The sequence below is a fragment of the Frieseomelitta varia genome, unplaced genomic scaffold, assembly GCF_011392965.1.
Source record: "Frieseomelitta varia isolate USP_RPSP 00005682 unplaced genomic scaffold, Fvar_1.2 scaffold_140, whole genome shotgun sequence".
NCBI classification, from domain to species: domain Eukaryota; kingdom Metazoa; phylum Arthropoda; class Insecta; order Hymenoptera; family Apidae; genus Frieseomelitta; species Frieseomelitta varia.
The window spans coordinates 898,811-911,587 of record NW_025109084.1 but is presented as its reverse complement, the minus strand read 5'-3'; the positions used below and the strand labels follow the sequence as shown (position 1 = coordinate 911,587).

Sequence of the window (12,777 nt, the reverse complement as noted above, 5' to 3'; positions counted from 1 at the left end):
AATATTTAATAAATATTGACATCAAAAGGTACTGGAACTTTATGTATACCTATTCTTATCGTAACCGGTCGAATGACCGATCTTTTTACGAAAATAATACAATTAATTGTCAATTTAATCCTTTGCATTCAGAATCATTTTTCAATTTTTTTTTTTATTTCTTTTGGCAATTTAAAAATGTCGAATGAGACTCGACATAAGAGTTCCTGTGATGAAAACTGATGTCGAGTCACGTTCAAGGTCGAGGATTGCAATGGATTAATGCAGGAAATAATGCACAGAATAACTTTTAGACGTGAGAAGAAATTATATATTTTCATTCTTTCTATATGAGTTAAATGAACACAGAATTTGAAATCAAATTGTTAAACCAGTCATTTGACCGGATGTTGGTACGTTCAGGGTTAATATCTTTATCAAAGATTGTTCAAAGAATGAATTTATATATGAAAAAAATTATATATTTTCGTTCTTTTTATACAAGAATTAAACGAATTAAAGAAATGAACATAGAATTTGAAATCAAATTTTTAAATTCACTTGACCAAATGTTGATACGTTTAGTATCATTATCAAATATTGTTTTTTTTTTTAATTATTTCGTTGATATCGTTCGATTTGAAATAAGATATTCGAAACAAGTGAGTAAATATTGTCAGTTCTAACAGCGAAAATATCAAAGTTAGCGTGAGACGTTAGTCTATCAAAATGCACGATCAAAGGTATTCAAATCGAAAGGTTTAGAAATTGAAATCATACATTACTTTATTGACAACGTTACATTACTTTAGTGGCAACGAACTGTGACTGATAACGATGCTGTATATCTTAAATTTTACTACTATTCAACATCATTATTTTATCGAGATTGTTGTGTCACACGCGTTGAAGTTGACTACTGAAATCTAAATACAGCTGAATTAGATTAGAAACAATTCGCGTTCGGTTACAATGTTTGTCGAGCAACATCGATTCGATCTGCATTTGCACTTTCTACGCCAAACATTGATCACGAAACATATCGTAAAGTTTCAAGCTTTACTGTCGAATTATTCCTAAGCGATTAACAACGAAGCTAGGGCAATAAGGTTCATTTCCTTCTCACACTAAACTTGAATGATGGAATGTGCTGGATTGTTGTTATTAGCAGCCAGGAGCAATTGCATTCCATTGTGTAGAACGTCGACGTTGATATGTCATTGCGTAATATCTTATTCGGCCGGTGGCGTGGTTTCCTCGTTGAGTTTTTCCGCTCGAGAAAACGCGAAACACGTCCATAAACAAATACTTTCGGTCTTAAACGCGGTAGAGAAAAACTACGGATCTGTTTTGCATTGAAATGTCCGTCCCGACACGAACGATAATCGATGCGATGTAAAATACACGCGATGTAAAATAAATTCGAAGCGTTACGTTACGCCGGAACGTCGAGCGCGCGGTTCTTTTTTTGTTTCATAAGAGCGTAAATAATTTGATAGGTAACGGTAATGTTTTGATAAACGACGTTGCTCACCTACGATCATTGCGCAACGGTCTCTGCCTTCGCGCGGATTAACGCGCGATAAATAACTGTCCGCTGATTGTCAATCCACCGAAGAGTGGAAAATCTAAGATTTTCATAATCGATAAGATAAGGATCGAAACATCAGTCGTTGGGAAAATCGTTTAGGACAAACCTGAAGGATCGGGGAATTCTTTTCTCCAGACATTTTTAATGACTCTATTCCCGTGACCACGATCCCGGATGAAGAATTTTTCATGGCTCAATAAGGATTGATTTACGGGGATGTATGCAAACGCACGGTGGTTCTGAAAAGAGCAAATTCTTTCAACGGGAGCGCTAGGAGCGTTGCGTAACGCAACGTGGCGCACGAATGCGGTTTCTCGTCCGCATCCATGTGTTTTCTCTGTTTGAGAAACCACTTGAGAAGTCCAAATGGGGAGGGGGGGGGGGGGGGCTAACCCTAGCTTTCAAAATAAGTGTCGAGGAGAAAGTATGTGGTTTGCATTCGAACGTTCCTCTCCTTTTTCTTTTTTTTTTTTTTTTTCACGCGCGTCGACTGATTTACGTGGCAGCGCACCGTGGATCGTAATTCCCATAAGCGCCACATTTCTTTCACGCTCGCGGTGACCGGGCACACATGGTTTTCCATTTGTCCACGGGTGCATCGGCGAAATTACCAGCTCGCAACTGGAAAATGTCGAACGGTGAAGGGTTGATTTATTTATCCTCAGTTCACGCTGCATCTTGATTTTTAGCAATTCGACGAAGCGAGGTGGACAATTAGGCTCGACTTTGCCCTCGGAAACTTTCTTTTTGAGTAGGTTTAAAGTCGCAAAAACATGGAGGTCATTAGTGACTAAGTGTTCATATTTTGTAGTATAAATCTCTGTCCTTTGAAGAATTGTTTTCTACAGATGATTTTGGGAAGTTAGGATGGTGGTGGAGTTAATCCCGTGAAGTCTTCTCTGCCTCTCGAAGATGTGTTGAGCTATGAGAGATTTCTGGCATCTGTTTGGTGTTTATGAGTTATTTTGGTATGTCCTGCTCTTAATCGAGCCAATATAATTTTTTCTTTTCTGGTTAGTCCGTTGAAAGGAATTTCTTGGTTTCTTGATCTTTGTTCGATTTGTCGTCCACAGTCGGTTCCGTCCATTTCTTCTGACGTTGACGTACGAGTCTCCTCTTGTTCAAATAAATAATTCTGTGAAATTGTAAAGTATAGTTCTTAATTATACCCATTGAATGTAACAGCGTTTCGAGACGAAAGCAGATTTTCGACAGGCACAGACGATTTTTTTCTCAGTGACAGTGAAAGCAGCAGTATACCCAGCGTCTCTGTCCTCGTTGAGACTCGAAGTATCGAACGCCTAAGCGTCCATTAATTATTAATTTGTAGGCAAATTGAGGGTAAACGTTCGAAAATCATTGGAATTTCTTTTTCAACGGACCACACACGTGTGATGCCCTACACGCCTGTATATGTCGTTCTAAACTAACCGATACACACGCATGTGCGTGACTATCACGGTTGTTGATACTTAACGTGTGTTTTCGTAAGTCGAGTCTCACACCGGTGATTTATAAATTCCCTCAATGAACCCACACGATGAGCACTTGAAGATTTTTTTCGTACAAGTGCTGCCGATTACCAAAGAAAACATCTTTCTCCATACGTTTCTATGTTTTCCCTTTTTCTCTCCTTTTTCGTAACCAAAGTTAAAGGAGAATTATTCGACAAATTGTTGGGCACGGAGTTAACATCGTGGCACGAGGTTCGCGTAAGTTTATTATCGATCGTTTTCGTATCACGGTTCCTGCTCCTCGACATCTGCATACGCCATAAATTCGTTTTCAGAGCTGGCAAATACATCGTAGTAATTTATGTGTCACAACGTTGACGCTAAAACCGCAGCTTCAATTGCGCTGCAAATCAAAACAACCGCGTGATCTACGATCGAAGCTAGTTTCCACTGGGCTGCGATTCCGAGAAACACTTGGCACACGGCTTGGTTCGCAATGGTCTAACGAGGCGCCGTTTCGAGCACTCGTACGGGGGCCTTTATCATCCACCGCATTGCAAAAGTACACCGTTGCCCCTTGTTATCGTAACGACGATATTAAAATCTTTGCCAAGGAACGGATAATAGGAGCAACGGCTCGAGTCGAACGTAAATCTTCGATTGTCCGCGACTCAGGATAGAAACTCTGCATTAAGATGGAAATAGTTTCACTCGGGAGAGATTTATTTTCGCTCGTTAGCACCGAATTTGAACGATCAATCACATTTTTTTTTCTTACACCTTACGATGAACACGTTATGTCAGACTTTTCGGCGAACGATTTACAGTATTTTTTTGAACAGAATTGAAGAAACGACAGTGGAATGGCACGATATGCAGGGTGAAACGGAATTCGCATTCGTTCGCACGAACGCACGTGAACATCTCTAGAATTTTTTGGTAGTTTTGAAAGGACGGGTGTTTACCTCGAAGATAAAAGACTGGCGGGAAGAAGCTGCGGCGGTGGAACGTGGCAGCAGCGAACGTTCCGTGGCGTGACACGAAATGGGATCAATTAGAGACGCTTCTTCTCGGCAGATACAAAGGGCGGGCTAAAGGGGTGGTTGGGGGGGGGGGGAGAGGGCGACGGAGTTCGTTTTATTTTCTTGCGAATTTCCATTGCGCCAGAAGGGGGCTCACCGACTCTCACCGCCCACAATCCTGTCGACTGTCAGAACTGTCAGTGTTTCGTGTGTCGGTCGGCTTGCTTGTTTTAATCACCAGCCACATCTCGCGTCGTTCCTCCGTTCTCTCGTTCCTCCTTCCATTTTCTTTTATTATTTTTTCTTCCCCCCTCCCCCTCTTTTTTTTTCTCTTTATCTTCGCTTTCTCGCGTGTTTTCGCTTCGAGCGGTCTCGTGGCCGTCCGACTTTGATGGGAGTAATTAGTATGTTTCCTACGAAATTAGCAGAAACCTTTTACCCCGTTATCTGTTCGCGTTCGTCTATTATACGTTATTTAGTAACCAACAAGTTATTACCTCCTGAGCGAATCCATCGAGTGAGCTCGGGTTTCTCTCTTTTTGGACATTCGCTCATACGAATTTCGTTGAGCCAGTTATGTTAACACTAGAACTACCAAATCAAAATGATCACTTTATGTACTATTTTTGTTAGAAATTTCAAGCGTGTATACTTATAACGTATAAATAAAATCTTAATGAATATTCTCTGATGAATATTTTGTCGATTGACACTAGAACTACTGAGGGCTAATGTACAAAAGTTGGGCCAAAGAAATTAGAATACAAGGAATAGGAAAATATTCATAATACGATAGTGAAGACGAGCTTTTATTCATATATTTTACAAAAACCACTCGAATAACATTTTAGAGTATAAGTCCGCAAAATTACTCTAAAAAATTATAAATTGGTCATTTTGACCGCTTTGATAGTGGCAGTGTGTTAATGATATCTAAAATAATTTTTATCGACGCTTTTTTATACTACGCGGCATGATATAACAAATATTCGTTCGAAGATTGAGAGATCATCTCCTCAATTTTCCCCAATCATTCGTTGAATCGAACAGAAGATTCGTGCCAAGAGTGAAAATATCCCTTGTTAACGCAGAAGGTTCTGTTGCTTATCGTTTGTAAGAAAGGTCGTGACTATTCAAACAACCGGTTAAGTACCACGCCGAATGTGTTAAGGCGTGCTAAGAGCTCATGGTATTTACGCGTGCACCCTTGCGCTCATGTATCTCCGCGGCTTGGTAACGCACCATTTGACAATATTATAAACGCCTTCGTTTAAACTGCATTCAGCTCGGATTTACGTCGGCTATGTAACTTGCTATTTAAGCGATTCGTATTTCGAGAATTACGGAACGAATTCACCTGAACTTTTTACGATTCTTCTCCCTTTTTCCTCCTCGCTCCCTGTATATTTTAAAATAATAACGACCTCATTTTCTCATTTCACGTGGGTATCTCGTTGAGTCTGATTTTGGTGGTTTTCAGGTCGTTCGATGTAAAAAGAAAGTTTTCATTTTATTATCCTTTCGATTTTTTTCATAAATAAAGTTTTTTTCTCTTTAAGTAAAAAGACTTTACTTTATTTATTTAATTAGACCACGATGTAATGTTTGCTCTCAGCGAAATCTTCAAACTAAAAAGAAAAAATACTAAAAAAATTGCATTAAAAACCCGATTCGAAGGAAACTGTTCTAAATCTTCCAGATCGTGTAGAAGATTTGTTCGGCTCGTTGAACTAAATTGTAGAACATCTTGCGCCTTCTAATAAAGAGTTTACACGATTATCGCGGTGCAATCAGCATGACATAGAACTCGTTAACAATATTTAACCGAATCGTCGTCCAATTTCTCACATTGTGCTTCGAACGTAGCGTTAGTTACACTTGTATCTAGGTGCTCGGAACGAGCTTTAATTATGAAACGACCATTAGAAGACGTACACGCAGCCTTGTCGACTACGTCTTCTCGCTCTTATCACATCGCGCAGATAACCACGAACCATAAAGACGCGAGCGAAGTCGAGTTGGTCCGTGGTAAAAGTTGCAAAACCACTTATCGCCAACGACTTCTGTAATATCGTCCTCGATGCACCGCGTTTCATTAGGGAAAGGATCTTCCCTTTACTCCGGATTCATCGAGACCGCGTTAAACGTTCGTAACTGATAACAAATAGACCGTGATATCTTGTACATTGGTACAATTTGCGTACGTTTCGTCCAATATCAATCGTGGATTCAAGTTATGGGACATTGGTTAATCTGGACTCGTGTCCAATTGACGTGGAAGCGTCGTGTGAATTCTGGTGAATTATTATAACATTTGTCATTCGTTCTAGAATTTAGTTATATCTAGTTTTCCTGTCTCTTACCTCTTTGCCTTCGAAAATATTTTTCTTTTTTGTATCATCTAGCAGCAATTTACTTACGAAATAGTGAGTGAAGTATCACTTCAAATAAAATGATGTAGCGTTGGAAATAATCATTCTGTTTAAATGGTATTTAGCATGAAATTTTCGTTGATTATATTTCTCTAGTATCTGACTTCGTTTAAATTAGTATATAGAATATATAAATGTTAATGATACGGAATTTTTTAGAAAATTGAAATTTTTAACTTTCATAAGAAGCAATAAGAAGTTTGGTTTGTGTGAATGATCCCGAATTATTGGAATAGTAATTCAATGATAACGAATGTCAATCGCCTCTATCCTCAAGAATTTCTTTTTTTGAAATTTTATTATTGTTATTCCTCTTACGTCGTTATATTATATTACATCATACAGCACCACATCTACGTTCATTATAATTAATCAGCAATTATAAGAATCTTTATTATTTTCATCAATTAAATTTAATTATTTTATTAAAGCAATAAATTTAATTTTAAAGTATCATTTTAACAACCAATTTTTCAATGGTGTCAAAATTAATTTGAAGTAAAACATTTTGTTTCGAATATATTTATTGTTTTGTTACAATAATATTAAATAATAACAGTTTATTATGTAAATTATATAATATTATACAATAATACCAAGTTCTAATAAATAATATTTACTATAACGTTATTTTTGGTAACAAATTTTACAGCGTCTCACTGAATTTAGTCGATCTTAACAGACATTTGAAGAAAAAATGATCGCGTATACGCCCCACGATATACGATAAAAGCGGTATACGTTAACTTTCTATGGGCCCGTGTGACTTTCAGATCACATGCTAATATATCGACATTTTATTAATTAATTTTAGTTTTTTCACAAGATGACATATACCTCTTAATTATATAATGTCTCTGAGGTAACCAATAACAATATTGATGACGGACAACAGAGGACGCTGCAAAAAGCCGGGGTGTAAAGGAGTTCCAAAAATAAAATATTCCAAATGCAACGTACGCCAAGTGCAAACTGTTTTATGAAATTTCGCGCTTAAGTTTTTATGCACAGAAGTGCGAATATTGTAAACCATTGTTACTTCAAAGTTACAAAGTGAATTAATTAATAAAATTGTTTAAACTGGTAAATTTCTTTTTAATCTGCACATATAGGTTGATTAATAATTGTTGATTTTCCGTTGCATCAATTCTTTTACACTTAAGAAAAGAATTCGGCCCATAGTGGGTTAAAATGTCGATACGTGACTTTACAGCAAATTTTTAAAAAATTCTTCCTTCCTTCCACGATGAAAATTCCCAATATGCATACGCCTCGCGCGGTACGGAACTTGTTAATAAAAAGACATCTTTGCAAAGAATGTTCATACGACGACTTTACACGCAAACTTGCCCTAAAATCCTTGGAACGCACGGCACAGCTACGGCTAATCCAAACGGAAGAAGAAGCGAAAAAGAATGCCTGGGCTCGAAACAATGGTTTCACGCTGAAAAGTAAATAGACGAAAAGATGAAATGGTATATTTGTCTGGTCGGTTCGCGTTTCGAGCCCTTCTGAAAATCTACATAATTGCTGTGAGAATCGGTCTCTCTCGACCATCGTGGCTAGCGCCACTCGACCGAACCACCAGATACTCCACTCGTGTTTCACTCGAAGAAGAAGGGTTCGTTTGCCAAGGTGGAAAGAGGCCGATCTTTTGTTTCTGTATCTTGTTGCGCGCACGAGGAAACACACGACGCCGTGACGACGGAGGTGTTGCGCAGTGTCTTACTCCTCAAGGGGTACTCGAATCGTGGCTACTTGGAAGTTGAAGCCCCTTCCAGCTCGAGAAGATACGCAGGTAACCTGTTACCTCTTCTCGAAACCAGACGAGATTCCTTCCGAGCCATTCGTCTTGGGGAATTAAAACGTGAGAACGATAAATAATCGAGACGACGCGAGTGGCGATGAAGCGCTCTCGATGTGATCGCTCCTCTTTTCCGATATCTTTGCTCTGCTTTGCGATATGAGCAGCGGGAAATTCAGAGAGAGATTATAAATTGTCGTATTTTAATTGAAAGCGTCGATACAGCTTAATAATATCGTGGAACAGTCCATCTGTTGTCAAAAAGTTTATGAGTCGATTTTTGAATACTTAGGGACTCCTGATTACACGAATATGTTCTTAACTTTTTTAGATTGGCCCCAATTTTCGAACGAATGCATGTGCCCTGAAAGAAATAACGTCGGTATAAAAGAAAACACATAACCATATAATTTTTATCCATTATTTATTGATGTACGTTTGCAATATGTTATTAAAAAACACAGAATATATTATAATATATACTATACAGTGTAATAAACTAAGAAAACCGTTTCTTGTAAGATTTTCTTCTGTGTCTTTGCTGTGAACAGTCCCTTTGCAGGCTCTAAACAGTAGCGTTAAACACTAATAAAACAAGTTCTTGTTATTTTTCTTAGAAGAGAATAGTTGATAACGAATTGAATGTACGTCGTCTTGTCGAGTAAAGCAGGTTTGAATCATTCGAGAGATAATTACATTTGGACACGATAAATCAAATTTGATCGATTTCGATTGTCCTACGAATCAGGGATAATTTAGCCAAAGTGAATACATAATACAAATATCACGTGTACTAATGTTGAACTTTAGGCAATGTGAGAAGAATTTTCTTTTCGTTCCAAAGTTCGTACAAACTCCATCTCAGAAAAGACTGTTCAACAAATCGATATTATTCCCAGAGTAGACGTTGGAGAACAGTTTCTAATTGATATTTCAAATACGATAAATTGACAATTGAACGTGTTTGATAGACATGTGCAGCGGCGGGGAAAGCTCGACAAATGGAACAGACGTCTCGTTTCGCACAAGGAGCACGCAGCGAGTTCTAAACGGTCGGTGCTAGATTAGATACTGCGAATGTCAATCAACCGAAATTCAACTCCATCGTTTATTACGCACTCCCCTTCACCCACGCTTGAGAAAATAACGTTCTTCGACTTCCTCGAGACAGCGGGGGTGGTCGGTATAAATATTATTGAAACAGCCGCCGTGACGCTCCACAGATCACTGACGTTCCCATATTTTTTCTTCCTTTCTTCCCTTTCTTTTCTTTCATTCTTTTTTCCCTCCTTCGCGAATTATCGGATTCGTAGGTGGCGATGACGCATGTGATCGATACGTAAGAACTCGCTCGATGGTGACGTTCAAGTGCAGTTTAATCTACGACGGGACCACGTTATCGCAAGAGTGGCTGCCGGCCAGCGTGAGTGTAATCTACTATCGAACTCTCTGCAAAGTGTTAGATAATCGAGTGAGAACGTCATCGACGCGGGCTGCTAACAGGTCTCTCTCTCTCTTTCTCTCTCTCTCTGCGTAAAGAAATCGTCAACGTTCGACGAGTCATTCTCATCTACGAGGAGATTGATCGATCAGCTCGGAGGGTCAACCGCGAGCGATGTTTCATCGTTTATCGTCGATCGAGCCCTCGACGATGCGGTCGACGATGTGACATCAGCTTTTCTACGAAACAGTAAGTTCTTGGCCGGAATTTTTTCAATCCGTTTTTGTCCGCGTGTCGTTGCAACGATCGCTTGAACACGAGGGAATAATTCTAAAATTTGCAGAGAAATAAATGTATTTGTAAGATTCCTTGGCGATTTGAACATAAACTAGAGAATATTTTCGTCTGAACACGCAGCAATCGTCTGTTAACGTGACGTGATTTAGATTTTCATTGATCAGTTTAGATTTGAAATAAAGAACAAATCTCTCACGATTTTTTAATTCAAGTTGAAATTAATTAACGAGCAATTATTTTTTTTCTGTAACTAGATAAAGAACGACGATCTAACAATCACCGACATTCTTTGTATACGAGAAATTAAAAATAATGAACGGAAGGAGAATTTTCGTTTGAACACGTAATCGTAGTAATCGTTTGCAACATCTCTTATAATCTGATCTTTTAAATCTAAACTAATTTAAAAATTTGAATTAGGCAACGTTATTTTTTTCCATAAAAAAAAAAAGACTATCTAACAATCACCGACGTTCTTTGTACATGATCAAAGAAAATGAAGCAGAAGGAGAATTTTCGTCGCTGAACACGCAGTAATCGTCTGTTAACGTGACGTGATTTAGATTTTCATTAATTAGTTTACATTTGAAACAAAGAAAAACCTCTCACGATTTAGATTTACATTCATCAGATTTAAAATGAAGAACTTGTCACGTTTTTTTATTTTAAATTCTAAATTAATTAACGAAAATCTAAATCACATCGTGTTGTTTTTTTTTTTTTCCATAAGCAGACAAGAAACGACGATCACACGATCAAAAAAAGCGATTGAAATGACGAGACAGAAGGAGAACCGTAGGACGGAGTCGATTAGAATAGCTTGAAAGCAGTGTCAAGTGTGACAGGAGCGACAGTGGTCGCGGTTCTTATTATTATTATCTGGCATCCCCTGTCTCGCGCACTGATTTACTTCAACTGTCACTGCTTGATAAACTGATCGTAATGCATTATTGCTTAGTGGTGAGGTTCGCTGCAATATATATATATTTATATATTTAATGCTTTGTGCTGGCAACTGATTCGCGGACCATAACGAGTGACCGACCCGTGCACAATAATTCGTCGCTTTCTTTTTCCTTGGAACTGGTTGTTACGATATCGACTGGATAGAAATTGTTAAGAAATAATAAACTTATCATTTACATAGTTCCTAAATATTTTCCTTTCTATTAATATTAATCATTACTTATCATTACTTTTGTTAATATTTAAACTTCTATTAATATTAAATCTCTAATATTATATATATTATTCGTCAATTAATTAATATTAGTTGAGTTAATAATTAGTAATAAAATGATTGACTTTTCAAAAAGAAACTTGCAATTTAACCAATTGCGCTGGCAACTGATTGCGGACCGTAACGAGTGACCAAATTGTATACAGTAATTCGTCGCTTTCTTTTTCTTTTGAACTCGTCGATATGATATCATCGGATAGAAATTATTAAGAAGTAATAAACTTATCATTTGTTCTGCCTGAGTTACATTTAAATATACTAATTAACTAAAGTTAAATATACTCAAACTGATTAAATTAAGTTCAATATACTAAAACTGACAAAATGTGCAGTTTGAGACAAGAAATTCTCGACGTGCGAAATTGAATCCAGTTCGTTTGTCCGTCTAGTGGCGATCGTATTAATGTTAACAAGATTCTCTTAATAAGATTCTCGGTTTCCAGAGAAGCGGTTGCACACCGACACATTGCATTCAGATGTTGCGACAGCACGTTCGCCAGGTCTTTTCCACGCAGGGTGGTTCGCTGACTCCGACGGTGAAGATCGAATGGTGAAGTCGTTCGTTAAGGAAAAATGGGTTTACTAATTTTAGAGACAGAAATTTTAGTGTCGTGAGTGATGGAACTCTCTTGTCTGCTATTTTTTATTTGTACTTTCCAGTACTATCTATCTGCACACTACTGTGTTCTTACTATTTTGTAGAGATAGAATTTCATCTTTTAACCTCTTGCGCTGGAATGACGTCCCACGCACGTCCAGAATTTTTTTTCCAAAATTGTAGCATTTTCTCAGTTTTAAGTATATTCAAGTATAAATACACAGGCAAAACAAATAATAAATTTATTACATTTTAATAATTTCTATCCAGTGATAATCGTACCGACGTATTTATTGTACACGGTTCGGTCACTCGTTATGGTCCGCAATCAGTTGCCAGCGCATGTGGTTGAAGCCACGGTTTTTCTCTACAAAAAAAAAAAAAAAAAAACCGAAACTTAGCCGAGCGCTAAATGACGAATCGATTTATTTCCAGTAAACTCGCGTGTCTCGAGTCGATGGAATTCATTCGAGGCATGCAGCGAATTGCATGCAAATACCTTCAGAGCCACGGAACGTTTCAATCAAATCCTGTTCGCCAGCCCTGTCAATCCGCATTAACGTTCTTCATTTACGCGGCACTCGTTAGGTCTTGACACTTTATGGTGGCGCCGTCTGACAGGCGTGTGACAGCAACGGCGCGGCGCGACGTGTCGCGACCAGTTCTTAATTGCCACCTAATAACCACCTTGAGAAAACGTTCAGCAGCATTGTCTGCGAACTTGAAGGAGAACCTCGACTGGTCGATTCTGCTATTTAACGATCGAGAAAAGACTACAAGAAAGACGGACAAGAAACGTCTATTGACTTTCTCTCGACGCTTCGACGGTTTCACCAGTCGACAGTCGATGATGTTTTCTTTTTTTTTCCTTTTTTTTTTCGTTCACGCGATCGAGGAATCACCTTGTCGCCGATTTAAT

At 38.1% G+C, this 12,777-nt stretch overlaps 1 protein-coding gene across 1 annotated transcript in view; it reads left to right on the top strand.

Annotated features, from left to right (window-relative positions):
* Positions 1–12,777, top strand: part of LOC122532773 — a 113,270-nt gene that overhangs the window by 45,812 nt on the left and 54,681 nt on the right. The gene's annotated exons all lie outside the window — the stretch shown is intronic.